At 44.9% G+C, this 22775-nt stretch overlaps 1 protein-coding gene across 2 annotated transcripts in view; it reads right to left on the bottom strand.

Moving 5' to 3' along the window:
- LOC143974177 (mitochondrial nicotinamide adenine dinucleotide transporter SLC25A51-like) overlaps positions 1–3385 on the bottom strand; it is a 38616-nt gene extending 35231 nt beyond the window's left edge. For both annotated transcript variants that reach the window (XM_077475309.1, XM_077475310.1), the window contains exon 1: positions 3168–3385. The gene's annotated coding sequence lies outside the window, so the exon portion shown is untranslated. The remainder of the gene's footprint in view (positions 1–3167) is intronic.
- Positions 3386–22775: the final 19390 nt, after the last annotated feature.

Raw genomic sequence — 22775 nt, 5'->3', positions numbered from 1 at the left:
GGACATTTGGGCAAGGCAAAAGTCAAGAGCATTTTTGTTTGCACATGTGTGGATGATGGAAGTCAGCAGCACTTCCCCTCATTCATAAAGCACTGGAACAACTGCACGGTCTATTCGCCTTTTGTAAATCAACTCCATAGAGAGGCCTGCTGCTTTTTTCCTAAAATGTAAAAGTATCTAAAGCCACATTTTCATTTGGATAGAGTAGGGTAGGGTTAGAAGCCCCATCTAGTTTTCAATGCCGATTCCCTGCAGGGAGCTTCACCCTCTGTTACGGTAACCAAGACTGAAAGAAAAGAAAATGTAAAATTCTGACCTTGTCAGAGTTAGCCCAGGTTCACACTGCCAACAACTTTGAAGTCGAACCCCAGCGTGACTTCGGCATCACTTGCACGAAACATCTTTGACAGAAGTCAATGCAAATCATACCAACGTAGGACCAAAAGTAGGGCAGGAACCTTTTTCTAAGTTGGAGTGACTCAAGTTGCACAGAATGGGGTCAGACTTCTAATGCAACAAGTGCTCCAAAGTTGGAGTGATTGTTGCATCAGTGTGAACGGGGCCTAAAGCCTCATACATACGGTATGATTGCTGGCAGGGGATTGACTGTTGACAGACTGTTGTCCTAAAATCTTACCGTTAGTACGCTCCTTTTGACAATGGTTGTCCAACAAATGTTGGATGACAGGCTAGTAAATTTTCGGCGAACAACGGCTTGACGTCCGATTTTTGTATGGTCAGTACACAAATCCATCAGACCAAAGTACATACATGCATGCTCGGAATCAATGCTCAAACACGAAATTAGCAGAAGGGGCCCAAAGGGTGGCGCTCAAGAACTGAAATTCCTTGTAGTACATCACTATGTTCGTGTTTGTGGCACGACAATTGTGTACCGTTAGTATGCAAGACAAGATCCTGGCACATGCCTTTTTGACAAAAATTAGATGCTCGGTTGGCCAACAATCGTACCGTGTGTATGAGTATGACTAATGGAGAAATCTTTCAATCAAGACAACTGTTCCATTGAAAACTGTCTTATTGGCGATTCCCCATTTACGAACATAACCTTTGTAAAAAAAAAAAAAAAAAAAAAAAAAAAAATTATATACAATTATATACCCGTTATATATAAAAATTATATACAAATATATAATAATAATAATAATAATAACACATATTTTTTCAGGAAAAAAAAACATTTATATTTTTTACTAGGAGCTTGGAAAGCATTTCACCAATGATCAGCAGATTGCAGATGTCATGCAGAACTCCTGCAGACTATCAGTGTATCTGTCAGCTCATACCTTGTATGGGGAGGCAGTTACTGAGGGAGGCCATACGCGGTTTGAATCTTGGCCGGTTCAGCAGGAACTAGCCAAGGTTCAAACAATTAATGGGCAGGCTGAATGTACCAAGTTGATGGATCGATCCACTTGGGTACAACCAGCCTGCCAAAATTGCTACTTATCGCAAGTGGCTGCTAGTGATAATCACTGTCTTCTTCCAGTGGGGACAGCTTTCCCCCGCTCTGAGAAAACAATTGCTTGGCATGAGAGAGTCCCCTGTGTGAATTTTCCCCTACCAACACAGACGGTGTGTCTGTGTTGGCGGGGGAAAATTCACACCATCTATGGGCTGCCTAAATGACAGGAAGAGACAATGAACAACCTAGACTGCTCAACAACCATAGTTTATTGAGAACTACAAGCCGCAGATCTCTGCGAATGAATGAGGAGGCAGAGTGGGCAGAGCCCTGTATTTTTTTCAATTGTGAAAGCGAGTTTCAAGAGAAGATCCCTGGCTTGCTGTCACTAATGTCAGCAGATCAGGGAGCAGCTGCAGGAGCATGTTACACTCTAAAAACAAGTGGAACATGTAACATGTTCCCAAAGGTGATCTTATACTTTAAGATAGATCTTCACTTACTACCTGTTGTGTATCCAGACAGGAAGCGAAGGATAATCTCCCTTAGGGCACAGAGATGACAAAATAAATAACAAGGTTTAAACCATTCCCTACTGTAGCTATACTTTAAAGTGGTTGTAAACACTTTAAAACCCACTTTATACTACAGGCAAGCCTATAATTAGGCTAACCTGTAGCTACACTAGATATCTCCTAAACCTGAACGGTGTAGGAGATATCCCTGTAAATGTATATGCCGACGTCATCAGCACAGGCACACTGAAGCAACAGCAAGTACGTGCCGTTGCTTCAGTTGGAATGTGTCATTACCGGCAGCTCCCGTGTACACACGCGGGAGTGACGCTATCACAGCTCCGGCCAATCACAGTGCCGGAGCCGCGATACCCGTTAGTAACCCCCGGCAGAGATGTCGGACGCTGGAGCAGTGAACGAAGGAACGCAGCTGGGGCTTCGATCTCAGGTCAGTCATTCCTAATGAGCTAGCATGCTATGCAGTTTTTTTATGGTTTACAACCATTTTAAAAGGCCAGACATAACAAATTAAAACAAATTAGCACAGACTACAAGAGTTTAATCCTTGTTAAATCTAGGGGTACAGGAATAAGGAGCAGGGATGACCTTGGGATACAGGGATAAGGAGCTGGGCCAATGAGCTGCAAGAGATTCCCTGTCCTACTGCTGCATGTATACAAAGAAGCAGGGATATGGCCATGTGACCATATTAGGTCAATGATCCTATGAGTATCCCCAGCTCACTGGGCCAGGGGGGGAAGCAATTACTTGACAACTTGTCATGAATTACATACACCTACAGCAAGTGCATTATCAACTTGGGTGAAAGGTACACAGGTTGTTTTTATTTACATAAAAGGATTCTGTTCAGGTTAGTAGTGAATTCCTACACTTACTAGCTTGCCCCCTCCAGTGTTTACTCTTCGTGCTCATCTATGTACATTCATACTAGTGGAAAGGAGCACCCAACTGCAGCAGCTGTGACTGGAGGTGTCTGATATCTCCCCAATGTGGGAGATAAGTAAACAAAGAGCTGGTGTGGCTCGCCATTAGCAGCCATACAAGTCCTCCACTCATGTCCTCGAGTGCCCTAGCAGGCCATATCCTCACACATGAATGACTACTCCCCCCCCCCCGCCCCCCAAAGTCAAGCAGCGCTCTCCCACAATGGCTTCTAAGCTGTATAGTGGTCGGGTGTGGCGGCCCAGCCTCCTGTGCACACTCACCGTCCATGACGGCACGCCATGCCCAGCTCTGCCCGCCCCGTGCACTGGGCAGCTTTCGCCCATTCACAGCTTCATTCTTCATCTCCACCGGTGACAGTTGTGAGTGGGTGGGGATAACCAAGCTTACTTCCGGTTCCATGTAAAGCTCGCCACCAATCACCAGCTTTCCTAGCGCCATGCTATGCGCATGCGCTCACTTACCCGCACTTGTCACCTTCACTCGCCACCTGGTCTCTGAGCTCACGTGGGAGTAGTGTGACCAATCAGATGACTAGACTGGAGCCGAGCCTAAAGGCCGCGCCCAGTATGGTATGTCACGTGCTTGTTATCCTGCCGTGTGGGATACTTATATAGTAAGGAGTCATACGTTAGAGGTGGAAGTGGCTGATCCTTCTCAAAATGTCGTTGGTCTAGTCTTCATTGGTTTACAGCTAATAACCCCCCACACCCGTTCCAAATTAGTCACAGACAATACTGAATGCCATTGATTTAACTGCTTCAACCCCCGGAAGATTTTATTCCCTTACTGACCAGAGCACTTTTTGCAATTCGTGCGACATTGCAGACAAACAAAAATTGCATCCTTTTTTTTCCCACAAATAGAGCTTTCTTTTGATTGTATTTGATCACCCCTGCGGTTTTTATTTTTTGCGCTATAAATAAAAAACTCAATTTTGAAAAAAACATTTTTTACCTTCTACTATAATAAATATTATTATGTGTGCAAAACAATTAGAGAACTTTGTCAGAGAATTAGCGATCATTTATATTATTCCAGCAGTGGCCAGCTATATCGGCCTGTACCATCGGTTTGACATCACAGCGGTAAAATTTTTGGTTCTTGAGGTCATCAATGAGAGCTCGAGGAGGAGGGATTGGGATAAGATTATCTTGCAAGGAGAAACAATGCGGATTGAACACTTGAATGCTACCATTCCTTCTGGCCTGAATAAAATGATCTCTTATAAACCCTTTTTATAGGGTTTCACTTTTAATAGGCATCCCTTTCACTTGCAGATTTCCAAAAGGGATCCTTCCCAATTAGACAATACCTTGTCCCCCCTACCACTTTTTCATTCCCTCCCCACCTCCCTTTCTACTTTCCCTTCTACTCTTTTTTCCCCCCTCCTTGTTACCTTTGTTTAATTCCTGTTGACTAGCTACTGGAAACCATAATTCGGCTCACTATCTCTTTAGTAAATCATTTAATATATTCATCTCCTATTGGCTTGGGCTAAATAAATCCCTAGACTACGTATCTTGTCTTTGTTTTTAATTTTTAATTTTCAATGTTTTGTATCAATATTGTGGAGAATATTTCTCCAACCATTATATTGTATTATCATATGGGTAATTGTCGTTCTATTTGTGATGGTTTAATTCTATGATTGTGTTTGGGTTTTGTTTGCCCCACACCCTTAGCTGATTGGTCCCTTCGTGCCTCCTGTTTCCCCTTTAACGGCAGCCATGTGACTGCCCTGGTGAACTCGGCCGTTCTTCAGGAAGGCCGCTGCCCACTTGTATTGCCTTAATTCTGGGCTGCCCGCACGAGGCGATGCGCATCAATGTCATGATGCACACATAGTGCGGGGAACCAGACCCAGTGACGTCACGCACCGCCGATTGCCGGTGTTTTGGCACCTTCTGGGTTGGGGAGCTCATTTAATGGACTTCGACCCATCGGTAAGCACTGCAGACAGCCCCTCAAGGAGGTTGAGACTGTGGCCGCCAAGGTGAAATCCATATTTACTGACCTGTTATAGGCCCTAACCTCTACCCACTAAACAATCTTGTCTGTTTGTTCATTTGCAGACTGGACTATTGCGATTGCACTAGCTGCTACCTCTGAACAGTAGACCTGTTCAGTGAAGCGCCATATGAGGCTCTTTAACCCCTGACGCTAGTATTTCAAAGATGCTATTGAGTAACCTGCCAAGCTAGCACAATTAGTCCTTGCTATACATTGCCTTTGGCTTAGGCCTTTCCCAGTGAATATCACCTAGCCCCCTCCTTCTGAAGTTAAATATCCTGTGAATTTTTTCTGGAGTACTTGCACCTGGTAGGTTGCCGCAGGTTATCCAGATTAGCAATACATACTATTTTCTAATTACTCTCCATTTTGCTTTTTCCTTGTCCTTATGATTAACCTTTCATTTCTTTTTTCCTCCACACTATATTTTTCCCCTACTTCCCCCCCTTCTCTTCTTTCCCCCTCCCTTCCCCCCCCCCCGCCTCTCTTTCCTCCTTTCCCTCCCCCTCCTTACTCCTCACTTCCTTCACCTCTTTCCCTTTCTCCTCCTTCTTTCCCCCTTTTCCCCTTTGTCCCTTTTCCCAATGGAGCCTTATATATTACTTATCCATCACTTCTTACATTCCCACTATTTTGGATACACTCTGCACTAACAAATCCCCCATGCCTGCCGTGGAGGGAATGATTTGGTGGTTTGGGACCTTTTTGGCTTTGGGCTTGTAGTTAAGAAATTTTTCCATTTTTATTGTTATTGCTGTTCTGCTAATATTATATGCTTGCCAAACTGTATTTATACATGTTCTAAATAAATTATCTGTTTTTATAGATTATTCCTCCTGACCGCGCAACTAGTAGATGATCTCTAATGTTTGAGGATAATTCCATTACCAGATACACCCCTTGGGAATAAACCTATGAGTAATTGTATACTGTAAGGTTTAACTTCCCATTTTTATTGATTTTGCTTTTCTGTATGTTTTTTATATGTAATAAATGAGAATTTTACTGAAGTTGATTGTCTACCAGTACCGGTATAGTCCATAAGTTCCTCTTCTTGGTTTGAGCGTGTTAGAGGACAGCCTCAGAAACTGTCCGCTCCCTCTTTCCTTCCCCTATTTCCAGACCCTTAGTATAATTTATCAGAAAAACTCCAACTTTTATTATTAAAAAGCCACCTTTAAAGTATAACTCAGAAAGTGAAGATTTACTGTTCTATAAAACAATAAAAATGTTCATTATGTCTGAGTAGTACCCTGAAAATGTAACTTTAGTCTAGAATTTCTCTGAAAAAATGGCCATGTACTTCCTGTGCCTAGGCATTACTGTCGCCTCTTAGTTGTATATCAGTAGCGTGAGATCATCTAAAGCACTGCTGCCCCTGACTGCTAGTCTCACCAGAGTGAGATTTGATGATGGCACTATGGTGTTGCTCACTGTTCTCCTTGCTGGAGAGAAAGCTGGACCTGAGGTACTGCAGTGCATGAATTTCCCTGCTTCTGCCTCTTTCATTCTGTGGATCTGTGCTTCCTCCACCTTTTCTGCTGCTTCTCCTTTACTACCCCAACAATCATCAGGTGGGAGGGACAACTCTGATATGAGAAAGTAAAGCTCTGCTCCTCTACCAAGATGGCCGCCTTTATACGGAGGCACAGAACAATGCATACCATGTCAGTTATGGGGAAAACATCAGCTACAGGACAACCACAGGCTTATCCTTTCCCCTCTGCTTGCCTTTTTACAGAGTTTCACTTTAGGCTCCAGTCAGAAGAGTTTGCCCATCCATAACATGTTTCACACCCTGGATGCTTACTCCAAAGGAACACTAAGTATAATCTCCCAGCCTACAAAACACATTCCAGGCTCCTTCCGAAAAAAAAAAAGTTATTGGTTACAAATACTGTAACTGCTAACTTTTAATATTAGGGCACTTACCTGTCCACAAATCTAGTGTCCTCACCTGAGCCAATTTTTCAATCGACTCTTGGGTGCTGCCATCACCATCTCAGCTAAGGGAAACTGTCAGTGAAGCCTTGCAGATCCACAGCCTGTTCACTGCGCAGGTGATAATAACCTAAGTGAAATAAATAAAGCTGCTTGCAGTATCACAACAAAAACAATTGTGCAAAAACATACGTAATAAAAATTGCAGTGCTGCAATTTTTATTATGTATACATTTAATTGAGCATGTCAGAGAGTAGAAATGAGAGTCGATATATCGGCTCGACCTAAGTCTGCACTTAATGGAGAAATGGAGGAGTCTGAAGGAGTTCCTTTGCAGGAGTTGGGCAAATTTAGGGTAACTTTCCATACCTGGTTAGAATGTCAGAGTTCCCAGTATCAGAATTAGGGGGCTCAAATATGGAGAGAGGATAAATATTAAAAAAGGATTTAATACAAAATGGAAAATTCTCTTGCAGGGTTTTTTAGCAGCCAAGAGAAGTATTGGACAATGAATGTATTAAATCTTTTTATTAAAATTATTTTATTTTATCAAAAAGCAATTTACAAATTTGTGAAAGTTGTAAATAATGAGCTCTGCATTAACATGAAATTAACATTACCCATCAAATAAGTGGGGAAATAAGTAACGTTTGAAATAAATAAATGAGACGTGGCATGACATAAATTTTTATAGTATTTCTTTCAGAAAAAGAACCACATTATGGCCACTAGATGGAGCTGATCATTAGGAAATCACTGTATTAAAGCGGAGATCCACCCTAAAGTGGACCTTCTGCTCATCGGAACCCTCTTCCCCTCCGGCGCCACAATTGACACCTTTCAGGGGGGAGGGGGGTGCAGGTACCTGTACAGTACAGGTATCTGCACCCACTTCCGGGATAGCTCTCTGCGGAAAGGGGCGTAGATTACGCCCCTTTCTGAAAGTCCCCCCGCTGCCTGCTGGGAAACACACAGATCCCAGAGGCAGCGGGTCCATCCTTATTGCGCAGCGTGACTCGCGCATGCGCAGTAGGGAACTGGGAAATGACTTCCTGATTCCCATACCCAAGATGGTGGCGGCAGCACCCGAGAGACGATCGAGAGATCGGCTTCGGGTGCCGACATCGCGGGCGCACTGGACAGGTAAGTGTCACTATTTTAAAAGTCAGCAGCTGCAGTATTTGTAGCTGCTAGCTTTTAAAAAAAAAAATAGACCCCTAAGTGTCAGGCTACTTTCAATTAGCGGCGCTTTATCGATGTTCGTATTGTTTTCAGGAAGAAAGTCGTGCAATTTTACAGCGATTTTGCAGCGTTTTTTATGGCGTTTTTGCAGCGTTTTGCTGCGATTTTGTGCAGGGCAAAAGGTCACCAATGTAAAAAGAAGAAAAACGCCCAAATCTGCCTGAAAAAAAGGTTCCAGAACTTGTTTGAGCTTCGGGCGTTTTGTAGCTTCGGGCTTCAGGCGTTTTGGAGTGGAGATGTGAACCATCTCCATAGAGTATAATTGATTTTTTCCTCTCCAGCGTTTTGTAGCTTCAGGCTTCAAGCTACAAAATGCTCAGGTGTGAAGGCAGCCTAAATGGGGCCTTATAGCAGAGCTTTTCGGCTGCTAGCGGGGCGCTCTTAACCCCCCGTTGGCGGCCAAATAAAGGGTTATTAACCGCTTAAGGACCGCCTCCTGCACATATACGTCGGCAGAATGGCATGGCTGGGCACAAGCACATAACTGTACGTTGCTCTTTAAGTGCCCAGCCATGGGTCAAGAGCACGCCGGCAGCGGCGCGCTCCCAACCCGGTCCTGAGCTCCATGGCCGCGGGACCAGTGGACCCGATCACCGCTGGGGTCCCGCGATCGGGTCACAGAGCTGAAGAACGAGGAGAGGTCTGTGTAAACAAACCTCTCCTCGTGCTTCCTATTGAGCCTGTCACTGATCGTCTGTTCCCTGTTATAGTGAAAGACGATCAACCAAGCCACGCCCCCCCCTACAGTTAAAAAAAAAAAAAAAAAACACGCACACACATAACCACTCCTCGCGGGTAACTCCTTCACTGCCAGTGTCATTTACACAAGAATCATTGATTGCTGTATAAATTACAATGGTCCCAAAAATGTGTCAAAAATGTCCGATGTGTCCACCATAATGCAGCAGTCACAATAAAAATCGCTGATCGCCGCCATTAATAGTAAAAAAAAATTAATAAAAATGCTATAAAACTATCCCCTATTTTGTAAACGCTATAACTTTTGCGCAAGCCAAACAATAATCGCTATAATCGCTAATTGCGATTTTTTTTTTACCAAAAATATGTAGAAGAATACGTATTGGTCTAAACGGAGGAAAAAAAAATTTTATATCTTTTTTGGGGATATTTATTATAGCAAAAAACCAAAAAAATATAGCATTTTTTTCAAAATTGACACTATATTTTTGTTTATAGCGCAAAAATTAAAACCACAGAGGTGATCAAATACCACCAAAAGAAAGCTGAATTTGTGGGGAAAAAAGGACGCCAATTTTGTTTGGGAGCCACGTCGCATGACCGCGCAATTTTTAGTTAAAGCAAAACAGTCCAGAATCCCAAAAAGGGGCTTGGTCCTTTGGCTGCAAATTGGTCCGGGGCTTAAGTGGTTAAAACGATTCGGCAGTGGTGCCCATTCATTTTTAATGGCAGGGGCGGTGGAGGAGCAGTGTATACATCGCTCCTCCACCGCCCGAAAGATGCTACTTGCAGGACTTTTTCTAGCGTCCTGCAAGCGCACCGTCCCTGTGTGAAAGCACTCGGGCTCTCACGCTGGGACTGCAGGGGAGGCGTTTTACACAGCGCTATTTTTTAGCCCAAAAACGCCTAAAAAACACCCCAGTGTGAAAGAGGTCTTAGGGATTCATTTTCAGCTTAAGTGCTAAAGTGTATGCAAACCCTTAAAATTGACTTCTATTACTTGCTCCTGTTAAATATACCATTGAAAATCTTTTCTTATACCTGCTGATCCTTCCAGAGATCTAGTGAGCTTTTAAGTGCCTCTAGTGAGCTTGCAACACTGTTTCTGCTGCACTGAAGTCTCAAGAAGGGTACCATAGTGAACTACAATATGTTATGGAGCTGTAGAGAAGGGGAAGCTCTGTAGTCCAAACCAGGAGTGAGCAGCCTAGAGTGACAATGCTACTTCTTTATAAGCAATATACAGTACAGTGAGTTAGTTTTGTCACTGTAAGACAGGAAGTATATTACTGGTACGATCACCAGGTAAAAAAAAAAAGACTTAAAAAGAAGACTAATGCAACTATCATATCTAAGAACTGGTAAGATGCAATATATAAAATGTATGTTTTGGGTTTACATACACTTTAAGTGTCAGAGTTAAGTGTTAGGGGATGAAGATGTAGTATTAATGTTAGTGTTATGGTTCTGAAGATGAATGTTGGGGTGTTAAAGACCCAACATTTCATATTCCTGATATGTGCCTGCTGCACCATACCATGTACAGTGGTGTGAAAAAGTGTTTGCCCCCTTCCTCATTTCCTGTTCCTTTGCATGTTTGTCACACTTAAGTGTTTCGGAACATCAAACCAATTTAAACAATAGTCAAGGACAACACAAGTAAACACAAAATGCAATTTGTAAATGAAGGTGTTTATTATTAACCACTTGAGACCCGCGCTATAGCCAAATGACGGCTACAGCGCGGACCTCCTTTGCCGGGACTACTTCTATTGACCTCGTCCCGTGCACGAGCGGCCTGCGCGCCCTGTGATCGGCGAGTCTATGAGACTCGCCTGATCACGGATCCGAGCAAGGGGTCGATCCCGACCCTTACCACGTGATCAGCTGTCAGCCAATGACAGCTGATCATGTGATACAACGGAGCCGGCAATCGGCTATTATTCCTCTTTTTTTTTTCTCCTTGCGCTGTCAGCGCGAGGAGAAAAAAAAAGAGCCGATCACCGGCGGCCGTGATTGGGACATCAGTCTCGATCACGGCCAGCTTACTAGTGCCCACCTGCCCCCCTCAGGAATAAATAAGTGCCCCCTGTAATGGCCACCCAGCAGTGCCCACATTGCCACCCAGCAGTGCCCACAGTGCCACCCACAATCTGCCTCAACAACGGTGCTGCACCCCAGTGCCACATATCCGTGCCCATCAGTGTCATCTACCAGTGCCCATCAGTGCCCAGCAGTGCCACCTATCAGAGCCACCTATTAGTGCCACCTATCAGTGCCCATCAGTCCCATCTATCAGTGGTACCTATAAGTGCCCCTTAGTGCCACCCATCCATGCCACCCATCCGTGCCATCTTATCTGTGCCCATCTTTGCCCATCAGTGCCACCTTATCTGTGCCCATCAGTACTGCCTTATCTGTGCCTATCGGTGCCACCTTATCTGTGCCTATTAGTGCCGCCTTAACTATGCCTATCAGTGCCCACCAGTGCCGCCTCATCCGCGCACTTCAATGAAGGAGAAAAATGACCTGTTTGCAAAATTTTATAACAAACTATTAAACATGATTTTTTTTGGTTTTGTTATTTTGCATCTTTTTTTGTTTGTTTAGCAAAAAATAAAACTCCCAGCTGTAATTAAATACCACCAAAAGAAAGCTCTATTTGTGGGAAAAAAATGATAAAAATGTCATTTGGGTACAGTGTTGTATGACCGCGTAATTGTCATTCAAAGTGCATCAGCGCTGAAAGCTGAAAATTGGTCTGGGCAGGAGGGGGGTTTAAGTGCCCAGTAAGCAAGTGGTTAAAGGTGAAAAAAAATCCAAACCATCATGGCCCTGTGTGAAAAAGTGATTGCCCCCTAAACCTAATAACTGGTTGGGCCACCCTTAGCAGCAACAACTGCAACCAAGCGTTTGCGATAACGTGCAATGAGGCTTTTACAGCGTCCTGGAGGAATTTTGGCCCACTCATCTTTGCAGAATTGTCCTAATTCAGTTACATTAGAGGGTTTTCGAGCATGAACGGCCTTTTTAAGGTCATACCACAACATCTCAATAGGATTCAGGTCAGGACTTTGGCTAGGCCACTCCAAAGTCTTCATTTTGTTTTTCTTCAGCCATTCGGTGGTGGACTTGCTGGTGTGTTTAGGATCATTGTCCTGCTGCAGAACCCAAGTTCGTTTCAGCTTGAGTACACGAACAGATGGTTGGACATTCTCCTTCAGGATCTCTTGGTAGACAGCAGAATTCATAGTTCCTTTTATCACGGCAAGTCTTCCAGGTCCTGAAACAGCAAAACAGCCCCAGACCATCACACTACCACCACCATATTTTACTGTTGGTATAATGTTCTTTTTATGAAATGCAGTGTTCCTTCTATGCCAGATATACTTGGACACACACCTTCCAAAGAGTTCCACTTTTGTCTCATCGGTCCACAGAATGTTGTCCCAAAAGTCTTGGGGATCATCAAGATGTGTTGTGGAGAAATTGAGACGAGCTTTGATGTTCTTTTTGCTCAGCAGTGGTTTTCTCCTTGGAACTCTGCCATGCAGGCCATTTTTGCCCAGTCTTTTCCTGATGGTGGAGGCATGAACGCTGACCTTAACTGAGGCAAGTGAGGCCTGCAGTTCCTTGGACGTTGTTGTGGGGTCTTTTGTGACCTCTTGGATGAGTCGTCGCTGCGCTCTTGGGGTAATTTTGGGCGGCCGGCCACTCCTGGGAAGGTTCACCACTGTTCCATGTCTTCGCCATTTGTGGATAATGGCTCTCACTGTGGTTCGCTGGATTCCCAAAGCTTTGGAAATGGCTTTATAACCCTTTCCAGACTGATAGATCTCAATTACTTTCTTTCTCAATTGTTCCTGAATTTCTTTGGGTCTCGGCATGATGTGTAGCTTTTAAGGATCTTCTGGTGGACCTTACTGTGTCAAGCAGCTCCTATTTAAGTGATGCCTTGATTGTAAACAGGTGTGGCAATAATCAGGCCTGGGTGTGGCTAGAGAAATTGAACTCAGGTGTGGACAACCACAGTTATAGTATGTTTTAACAAGGGGGGCAATCACTTTTTCACACAGGGCCATGATGGTTTGGATTTTTTTTCACCTTTAATAATAAACACCTTCATTTACAAATTGCATTTTGTGTTTACTTGTGTTGTCCTTGACTATTGTTTAAATTGGTTTGATGTTCCGAAACACTTAAGTGTGACAAACATGCGAAGGAACAGGAAATGAGGAAGGGGGCAAACACTTTTTCACACCACTGTACTTGTATGAGAAAGTATCCTATGCTTTTTTTATTGCTTCCTTTGTGTGAAGTCCCTGGTGTTCCTACCAGTCCATCTGCTTTCCTAATAATAACTGACCACACTAAGCAGGAGAACACACTGTGGTCAGTGCCAAAGCAATGCTGGGAAAGCAGCCTGCTCTCCTTCAATACTCTCCATACACTGCGATCGAACTTGATGCCAGAAGTCTCGTAAGAGTTCACCATAAAAGGAATAAAGCATAAAAAACGCTTCGCATGGTGAAATACAACCAATGATGGTTTATTGAAAAAAGTTTTTTGATGAACAGAACTAAAATTATAAAATCATGTGATACATAAAAAATAGCAATGTGGGGAGCAGATTGTCTGCTATTTTTTATGTATCACGTGATTTTATAATTTTAGTTCTGTTCATCAAAAAACTTTTTTCAATAAACCATCATTGGTTGTATTTCACCATGCGAAGCGTTTTTTATGCTTTATTCCTTTTATGGTGAACTCTTACGAGACTTCTGGCATCAAGTTCGATCGCAGTGTATGGCACGGAAACCCCACTCACCTTTCCCATCTGGAGACTGTGAGGAACCCTGAGAGGAAAACAACATCGGGTCGGTGTATTGGGGTGAGTGGCTGGAGCCCCCCCATAAGCTCGCAAGACACACTACTATAAGGTGGATGTGTCCAACCCATCCGGTAAGGGTACCTATTCTTTCTACTTGCTTACAATCCAATTCCAAGAGTTGCCGAGGTCTGAGAACGTAGCAGGATAATTCACCTTGAATGCCATCTGTGGACTTGTAATTAAGCTTTGGGCGCACCAGAGTGAATAATTTTGGGACTGTTCTCTAACATTTCATGAAATTTTGTACTCACTTGCTTGTATTGTCAGTTACGCACATTATTCACTTTTTTCACCTATTCAAATAGGTGCCTTTAAGCGCAGCACTAATTGTATATAAATAACTAGGGATGAGCTTCGTGTTCGAGTCGAACATACGTTCGAGTGGAACATCGGCTGTTCGCCCGTTCGGCGAATTCCGAACGTTATGGGCCGTTCGCGCCAAATTCGTGTGACGCTCACGGCCCACAATGCACTGCGTCATCGCAGTGCATTGCTGGCTCATGATTGGCCAAGCATGCACTGTGACCCCACATGCTTGGCCAATCACAGCGCCAGCAGCGAGGAGAGCCATGATTGGCCACAGGCAGGATGCCTGTGGCCAATCATAGCTCAGGCTGTGTAGTACACGCCCCACACTATATAAGGCTGCCAGCGCGGCGGCCTTGTGTAGTGTGTTGGCGTCTGAAGCAGTTAGTGGGTGTTCTGTGTACCTTCAACACAGTACACACCGATCGTTATCGGCCGATTTTCGATCTTGCTCTTCTGTAGTGGTTGTTGTCTGCTTGCCCTGACCGCAGTATACACCGCTATATTCACCTCACCTATATAGCTAGTGATCTATCTTTTATAATAGAGCTTGCAGTCAGTAGTGTTAGGAGCTTGTGCGTGCTGTCTGCGTGCTTTGTACCCAGTACACACCGTTATATCCACCTACATAGCTCTTCTCTATTTGAGCCCACTCGCCATCTGCAGGAGTTATTGGAAGTTGTGTGTGCCTCCAGCACAGCACAGTATACATCTGTATATACCCCTTTATCTCTGGTGTTCTATAATAAAGGCATCTACAGGAGTTAGTGGGTTTTTTGTGCCTCCAGCACAATATACACCTGTATCTACCCTTTATTGCTGTTCTCTAATAGAGCCATCTGCATGGCTTAGTGGGTGTTGTGTGACTCAATTACAGTATACCCCTTTATCTGTGGTGTTCTATAATAAAGGCATCTGCAGGAGTTAGTGGGTGTTGTGTGACTCCAGCACAATATACACCTGTATCTACCATTTATTGCTGTTCTCTAATAGTGCCATCTACAGGGCTTAGTGGGTGTTGTGTGACTTCCATTACAGTATACCCCTTTATCTTTGGTGTTCTATAATAAAGGCATCTGCAGGAGTTAGTGGGTGTTGTGTGCCTCCAGCACAATATACACTACCCAACTGCTGTTTTACCCAACTCCCTTCAGGCCATTACCATGTCTGGAAGGCCAGCAAGGAGAGGCAGACAGGCGCGAGCCGATAAAAGAGGGCAAGCAGGCTCTGTGTCTAGAGACAACAGTGCTGGTCGTGGACGCGGTGCATTGTCATCAGCACGTGGCCATGGGACACGCTTGTCCTTCTTTTCGGCAGCTGGACATGTTGAACCGCAACATGCCAACGACTTGGTAGAGTGGATGACCAAGCCCTCTTAATCCTCCTCATCCTCTCTCACCCAGTCTCAGGGTACTAGCAAAGCAGCTGCCAACGCATCGTCTTCCCTCCTCTCAATGTCATCATCAGTGACTCCTTCCCTAGACCCACCACGTCCTCCTGAGGAGTCTCCTGAACTCTTTGAGCACAGTGTTGGGTACATGCTCCAGGAGGATGCCCAGTGTTTTGTAGGCTCTGATGATGACACTCAGCTAGAGGAAGGCAGTAGCATGAGCGCAGAGAGAGGGGATGCCCAAGAAGGACAGCAATCTGGCAGTCATGTTCCACAAGCTGCAGCATACTGCCAGGTTTGCTACAGCGATGATGAGGGCACTGACTCCACGTGGGTGCCTGGAAGGAGGAGGAGGAGAAGGAGGAGGAGGAGGCACATGTCCAACGAGGCAGGATGCCCTCAGGGGGCCAGCTTAGGGGCAGCACACCGACTGAATCACACCGCAGAGCTCCGCCTGTGCAGCGTTATTCTAAAGGTTCTTTGGTGTGGGCCTTTTTTGAGACGAGTGCATCAGATCGCACCGCTGCTATTTGCAACATATGTCTCAAGCGTATCTCGCGTGGCCAAAACATCAGCCGCTTGGGCACCACTTGCTTGACCAGACATAGCTTGTTGGCAAGCGTACCTCAAAGACCCACACCAAAGAACAAAGCGGACCTCTCCTTGCTCTTCATCAGCTGGCATCTCCAACCTCACTGGACCTTCAGTCCTCTCTGAAACCTGCTCTGAGAGGAATGAAGGTGTAGAATTAGGTGTGTCACAGCCAAGTGCTTCCGGGCACTCTGCTAGCAGTACACCCACGTCCGATTATAGCAGGCAAATGTCCCTGCCCCAGCTTCTGGACCGACAAAAGAAGTTCACTCCCAGCCATCCACATGCCCAGCGGTTGAATGCTAGCTTGGCTAAATTGCTAGCACTTCAACTGCTGCCTTTTCAGTTGGTAGACTCGGCCCCCTTCCGTGAGTTTGTACAATGTGCGGTTCCTCAGTGGCAGGTCCCCAAACGCCACTTTTTCTCACGGAAGGCGATTCCGGCTCTCTACCGGCATGTGGAAGGCAATGTCCTTGCCTCGCTGGACAGGGCGGTCAGCGGTAAGGTGCATATTACCACTGACTCATGGTCCAGCAGGCATGGACAGGGATGTTACCTGTCTTTCATGGCCCATTGGGTCACTCTTCTGGCAGCTGGGAAGGATGCAGGACAAGGTGCAGTAGTGTTGGAGGTTGTTTCGCCACCACGCCTCCAAAATGCTACTATTGGTTGTGACACACCTCTCTCCTCCACCCCCTCCTCTTCTTCTTCCTCCATAGCCTCTTCCAGTGCTCTGTCCTCAGAACCAGCGGTGCTCCGTAGGCGTTCCAGGGGCTATGCAAGTACGCAGGCAAAACAATGCCATGCCGTGCTTGCGCTGGTTTGTTTGGGGGACAGGAGCCACACTGGGGCGGATGTTTTGTCAGCTCTGCAGAGGCAGGCCGAGAGGTGGTTGACGCCACGCCAGCTTAAGCCAGGAATGGTGGTTTGTGACAATGGCACCAACCTCCTCTCCGCCCTCCGACAGGGACAACTGACCCATGTGCCCTGTGTAGCTCACGTCCTTAACCTGGTGGTGCAGCGGTTCTTGGGCAGGTACCCCGGCTTACAGGATGTCCTGAAGCAGGCCAGGAAAGTCTGTGTGCATTTCCGCTGATCATTTAATGCCTGTGCTCGGCTGGCTGAGCTCCAAAAGGAGTTGAACCTGCCCAAGAACCGCCTTATATGTGACATGCCCACCAGGTGGAACTCAACGTTGGCCATACAGCAGAGGGCCATCAATGAGTACCTGTGCGACTACGGCACCAGGACAGGGTCAGGGGAGCTCGGTTTTTTCATACCACGCCAGTGGGGCATGATCAGGGATGCATGCACTGTCCTGTCACCGTTTGAGGAGGCCACAAGGATGGTGAGCAGTGACAGTGCATGCATCAGTGACACTGTACCTCTTGTCCACCTCTTGGAGCATACGCTGCGTGGAATAATGGACAGGGCACTTGAGGCAGAACAGAGGCAGGAAGAGGAGGACTTCCTTGCCTCTCAAGGCCCCCTTTATCCAGACAGTGTTCCTGCTGTGCCACCCATCACACAGGAAGAGGATGAGGAGGAGGAAGAGGAGGAGGAGGATGATTGTGTCAGCATGGAGGTGGAGGCTGGCACTCAGCATCAGCAGCAGCAGTCTTGTAGGGATGATTTACAGTCCCAAGAAACACGTGGACTTGTACGTGGCTGGGAGGAGGTAGCTGCGGATCATGTTGCCCTTAGTGACCCAGAGGACTCCGGACCGAATGCCTCAGCTAACCTACGCTGCATGGCCTCCCTGATTCTGCAAAGCCTGCGGAAGGATCCTCGTATTCTTCGGATCAAGGAGAGGGACCATTACTGGCTGGCCACTCTCCTTGATCCACGGTACAAGGGTAAGGTTGCCGACCTTATCTTGCCATCGCAGAGGGAGCAGAGGATGAGACATCTCCGGGAGGCCTTGCAGAAAGGTCTGTGCAGCGCGTTCCCAGAGACTGGGAGGTTACAAACTCCTGGTCCTGGACAACGTGTTGCTGAGGCATCGGTCAGAAGGAGCGGTGGAGAAGGTGGCCGTCTGACTGATGCTTTCAGACAATTTTTTAGTCCGCAGCCCCAAGGTATGATCGGTTCCAGCAACCATCGCCAGCGTCTGATTTACATGGTGCAGGAATACCTAGGGGCAAGGTCAGACTTGGACACCTTTTCCACCGAAAATCCTCTGGCTTACTGGGTCTTGAGGATGGATCACTGGCCAGAGCTTGCACAGTATGCAATTGAGCTACTGGCCTGTCCTGCATCCAGCGTTCTTTCGGAACGCACCTTCAGTGCTGCTGGTGGCTTTGTTACCGATCACAGGGTGCGCCTGTCCACCGAATCAGTTGATCGACTGACCTTCATCAAGATGAATCAGTCTTGGATCTCCCACAGCTACCAAGCACCTGAAACTGATGTAACCGAATACCGAATAATTTTTTTTGAAATATCACATCCCTTCAAGACTGCCTATGCTGATGCTGAGTGACTGTCCTGTTATGTTGATTGTCTATCCTCTTCCTCCTCCGCTGATATGTTGGAAGAACATTTCTGGTTCTGGGTGATGCCATCAGCCCAATTTTTCTGCCCCTGTTTAACAGGGGCATTTAATTACAATTTTTGATGCAATGCTTTGCAGCAGGGCTAATTCCTGCAATAAAACTAGATTATATAGGAGAGGTTGCAGTGTGGTGGCACCAGCACCAGTGCCTAAGGCCCAATTTTTCTGCCCCTGTTTAACAGGGGCGTTTAAGTACAATTTTTGATGCAATGCTTTGCAGCAGGGCTAATTCCTGCAATAAAACTAGAGTATATGGGAGAGGTTGCAGTGTCGTGGCACCAGCACCAGTGCCTAAGGCCCAATTTTTCTGCCCCTGTTTAACAGGGGCGTTTAATTACAATTTTTGATGCAATGCTTTGCAGGAGGGCTAATTCCTGCAATAAAACTAGAGTATATGGGAGAGGTTGCAGTGTGGTGGCACCAGCACCAGTGCCTAAAGCCCAATTTTTCTGCCCCTGTTTAACAGGGACATGTAATTAATTCTTGATATAATATTTCATAGGAGGGCCCGTTCCTGTGCCCACCCAGAGTAACTGTGAGGACTTATAGTGTTGTGGCACCAGCACCACAACCACCAAAGGTAAATTTTTCTACCACTGTTCAACAATGGCATGTAATTACAATTCTTGATATAATCGTTCACAGCAGGGCGCTCCAGCGCCCACCAAGAGTCACTTTGAGGGCTTACAATGTTGTGGCAAAACCAACACCTTGTTCCGCCATTTCTGCAGAGCATATAGGGCAGGCCCCTACTTTCAAACATCCAACTTACAAACAACTCCTACTTGCAAATGGAAGGAGACAACAGCAAGTGAGATGAAAAAAGATGGAAGACAAAACAAATTATACAGGGGTGATAACCCTTCCCTATGTTTTCCAAAAAGCTTAAAAATAGTTTTTTTGACTGGAGCTACACTTTAAAAGTGTACGAGTTGAAAATTACAAACAGATTCAACTTAACACAACAAACCTACACAGTCCCTGTCTTGTTTGCACCGCCTGTATACTGCTGTTCTGAGTATATAGGGCCTGGGGGCCACACGCATTTCCTTTTTTTAATATGGGTACGGGGTTCCCCTTAATATGCGTACAAGACCCAAAGGGGCTGGTAATGGGCAGGGAGGGCTACCCATGCCATTTTTCTCAATGGTTATCAACCATGTTGCAGGAACCAGATATAACATTAAAACCGCAAGCAGTTTTCAATGATGTTATTTCTGTTTAATGTCATTTTGTGCAGGGACTGTTCTAAACACGGGAAACACGTCGCACTTCACAGGCATACTACAGACACCCCCCAGGCACCATATTTAAAGGAATATTTCACTTTTTTTTTTCACTTTAATCTTTATTAAAATCAGTGCTCCCGCCAAAACGGCCATTTTTAAAAACATTTTAGGCATTGACCCATGTCCCCTGGGGCAGGAGCCAGGTCCCCAAACCCTTTTTAGGACAGTATCTTGCATATTAGCCGTTAAAATTAGCACTTTTAATTTTGAACGTTCGAGTCCCATAGACTTCAATGGGGTTCTAACGTTCGTACGAATTTGGGGTCCGTTCGAAAGTTCTGGTGCAAACCGAACCAGGGGGTGTTCGGCTCATCCCTAATAATAACCTTTAGAATAATTTTAAATATTTTCTAGTTGAGCAGTAAAGGAACTTCCAGAAGAGCCTCATCATGCATCTACCGCTGGATTACATACATCAGGTGAAAAACTAAAGGATGACTCAGCTATTTAGAAAACTGCTTTCCAGTAAGTAAACAAGGAAATAAGGAAAATGGCTTTGCATATTACAGTGATTTCACTGATTAGCAATGTTGTCTGTATTATTTGGCTTCGATATTAAAAGTTTTTCTTTACATTGCGCCTAGTTCATGACCTCACTTGCAAGTTCAATCACCTAATTATCAAAAAACAGTTGTGAATTCTTGTTTGTCATCCTGACTCATATAGTATAGCTCCTCTGCTGAAATACCAAGTAAGGCTAACCTTCGGGAACCTTAGCACTTCCTGTATGTTAAAGATTTAGTAATGCTGACCTGACCTGCTTTTTTTTACAGATTAGGCTTCTCCCCAATTATTCCCTAGCATGCTTTAGTTTGCCTTTTTGATTGAATGTTATTGTAATTGGGACAGGGCTACAATGCAGGAGTGTCAAAGAAGTGCATTTTTTTTCTCCGTTAGAGAGTTCTAAGACCCAATCCCAGGAAATATTGTTATGTTAATCAGGCCCCTTACCTTAACATAGGCCCATTAGTCAAAAAAAACAAAAACGATTGAGTTTTGATGACCCCAAATTTGGGGCTAGGTAGCCAAAGACCTACCCCACCACTGGTCAAATTTGGGGCTCCTAGGACCTATGGTTCTGGAGATACGGGGCTCCTTGCACAGCCTGTCATAAGCTTCATACAGCAGGGCCAGTTTAAATACAACACACACTGTTTGCAGCAGACTGAGAGGATGAGCTCACAGTGCCTCTGACTTCTTGTCAGAAGCACTGAGCTCAATGGACAGCTTGGAGTCTTGGACCTATGGTAAAGTACTATTGGCCCCAGCTGTCCAATAAAAGACACATTTCCCTTCCAGCCCAGCCCTCTTAATTAGAAGGAAATACATGGGTTTATGGGTATAAGATTTAACCATAATCCCACGTTTTTCTCACACAGTTATGAGGGAGAATGAGAATCGTCTGCTTCTGAAAAGGTACACGCTAAATCATATATTATTATGCTATACGTTATAAGATAATAATTTATCTATTTACTGTGAAATTACTGGTTGGAAGATATAACTTCAAACTTCAGTAATTTGTCCATTAAACCATCTGCTTGTGTACAGTTTTTGAAAATATATATAGTAAATTACCTTAAAAACAATATATAATAATTATTTGTATATTACTTATAGTAATTAACCCCTTGACACCCAGGCCAATTCTGACACTTCTCTCCTACATGTAAAAATCATAATTTTTTTTTGCTAGAAAAATAATCAGAATCCCCAAACATTATATATATATTGTTTTAGCAGACACTCTAGAGAATACAATGGTGGTTGTTGCAACTTTTTATGTTATTATTCAAACGTGTTTTTTTGTTGGAAAGAAACTGTTTCATGAATAAAAAAAATAAAAAAAACACTAAAGTTAGCCCAATTTTTCTGTATACTATGAAAGATGATGTTACGCCGAGTTAATAGATACCTAACATTTCACAAATGCGCACACTTGTGGAATGGCAACAAATTTCAGTACTTAAAAATCTCCATAGATGACACTTTACATTTTCTTACATGTTATAAGATTAAAGTTACAGAGGAGATCTAGTGCTAGAATTATTGCTCTCGCTCTAACGTTCGTGGCGTATGTAACCTGTGTGTATCTGGCTCTGATACTAGCCAGTGCCTCACCAGCCACTCACCTCACCGCACGTCCCCGGACCAAATCTTACAAATAAATTTGGACAGGGCTGTATAAATGCTGTAGCTGTGATGCTTTACTTCACAAAAAGCTGCAACTTTTTTTTGTAATTTCTTTAGCTGCAGCATCTTTATAAAGCCCCATACATACTATCAGATTTTCTGCTGATTTTTTCCTTCAGATTTACCAAAACCATGTAGTAGAAGGGCCTGCCTGATTGCATACAAATTGAAACTCCTAAGGTTTGACCTCATATTATATGGCTTTGGTAAATCTGAAGGAAAAGATCTGCAGAAAATCTGATAGTGTGTATGGGGCTTTACTCAGCCTGCAGCGTTTGACAGGCAGCACTGCTTGTCAAACTCGCCTATTGATTTCAATGGGGCCACTTTGCAACTGCAAGTCAAACTCACACGCAGTAGCAGCATAGTCCAACAATGTAAAAATACCATTCAGCAATGTAAAAAAAAACAAGGAGGCGGCAGCACCTTATGAACGCCTCTCAGTTGCTGCTCTACCACTCATTGAAACGCAATCAACCACAGATCACTTTTCAGTGGGCAGTAAGCATTACCGCAAATGTGAAAGAAACTTTAAACACATCATCCATTTCACCCTCACCACCAACCAGGTCACTCCATGTTAGCCACCTCCCTTCCACTTATATCACAGATGACCATTTCCCAACATGCAGATGACAGACCCTACTCCAAAAGATATAGCTCCCAGTTACTCCCCCCTCCCCCACCCGCTGATTGATATCCCTCCTTGACCACCTCACACTGCCTTGCTGACAGACATCGCTCCCCAGCCTGTGCCGAAA

Source organism: Lithobates pipiens, unplaced genomic scaffold, assembly GCF_037356315.1.
Source record: "Lithobates pipiens isolate NorthernLeopardFrog02 unplaced genomic scaffold, aLitPip1_a1.2 Scaffold_13, whole genome shotgun sequence".
Lineage (NCBI taxonomy): Eukaryota > Metazoa > Chordata > Amphibia > Anura > Ranidae > Lithobates > Lithobates pipiens.
Note: the sequence above shows the minus strand (reverse complement) of the source record. Positions and strands in the feature narration are given on the sequence as shown.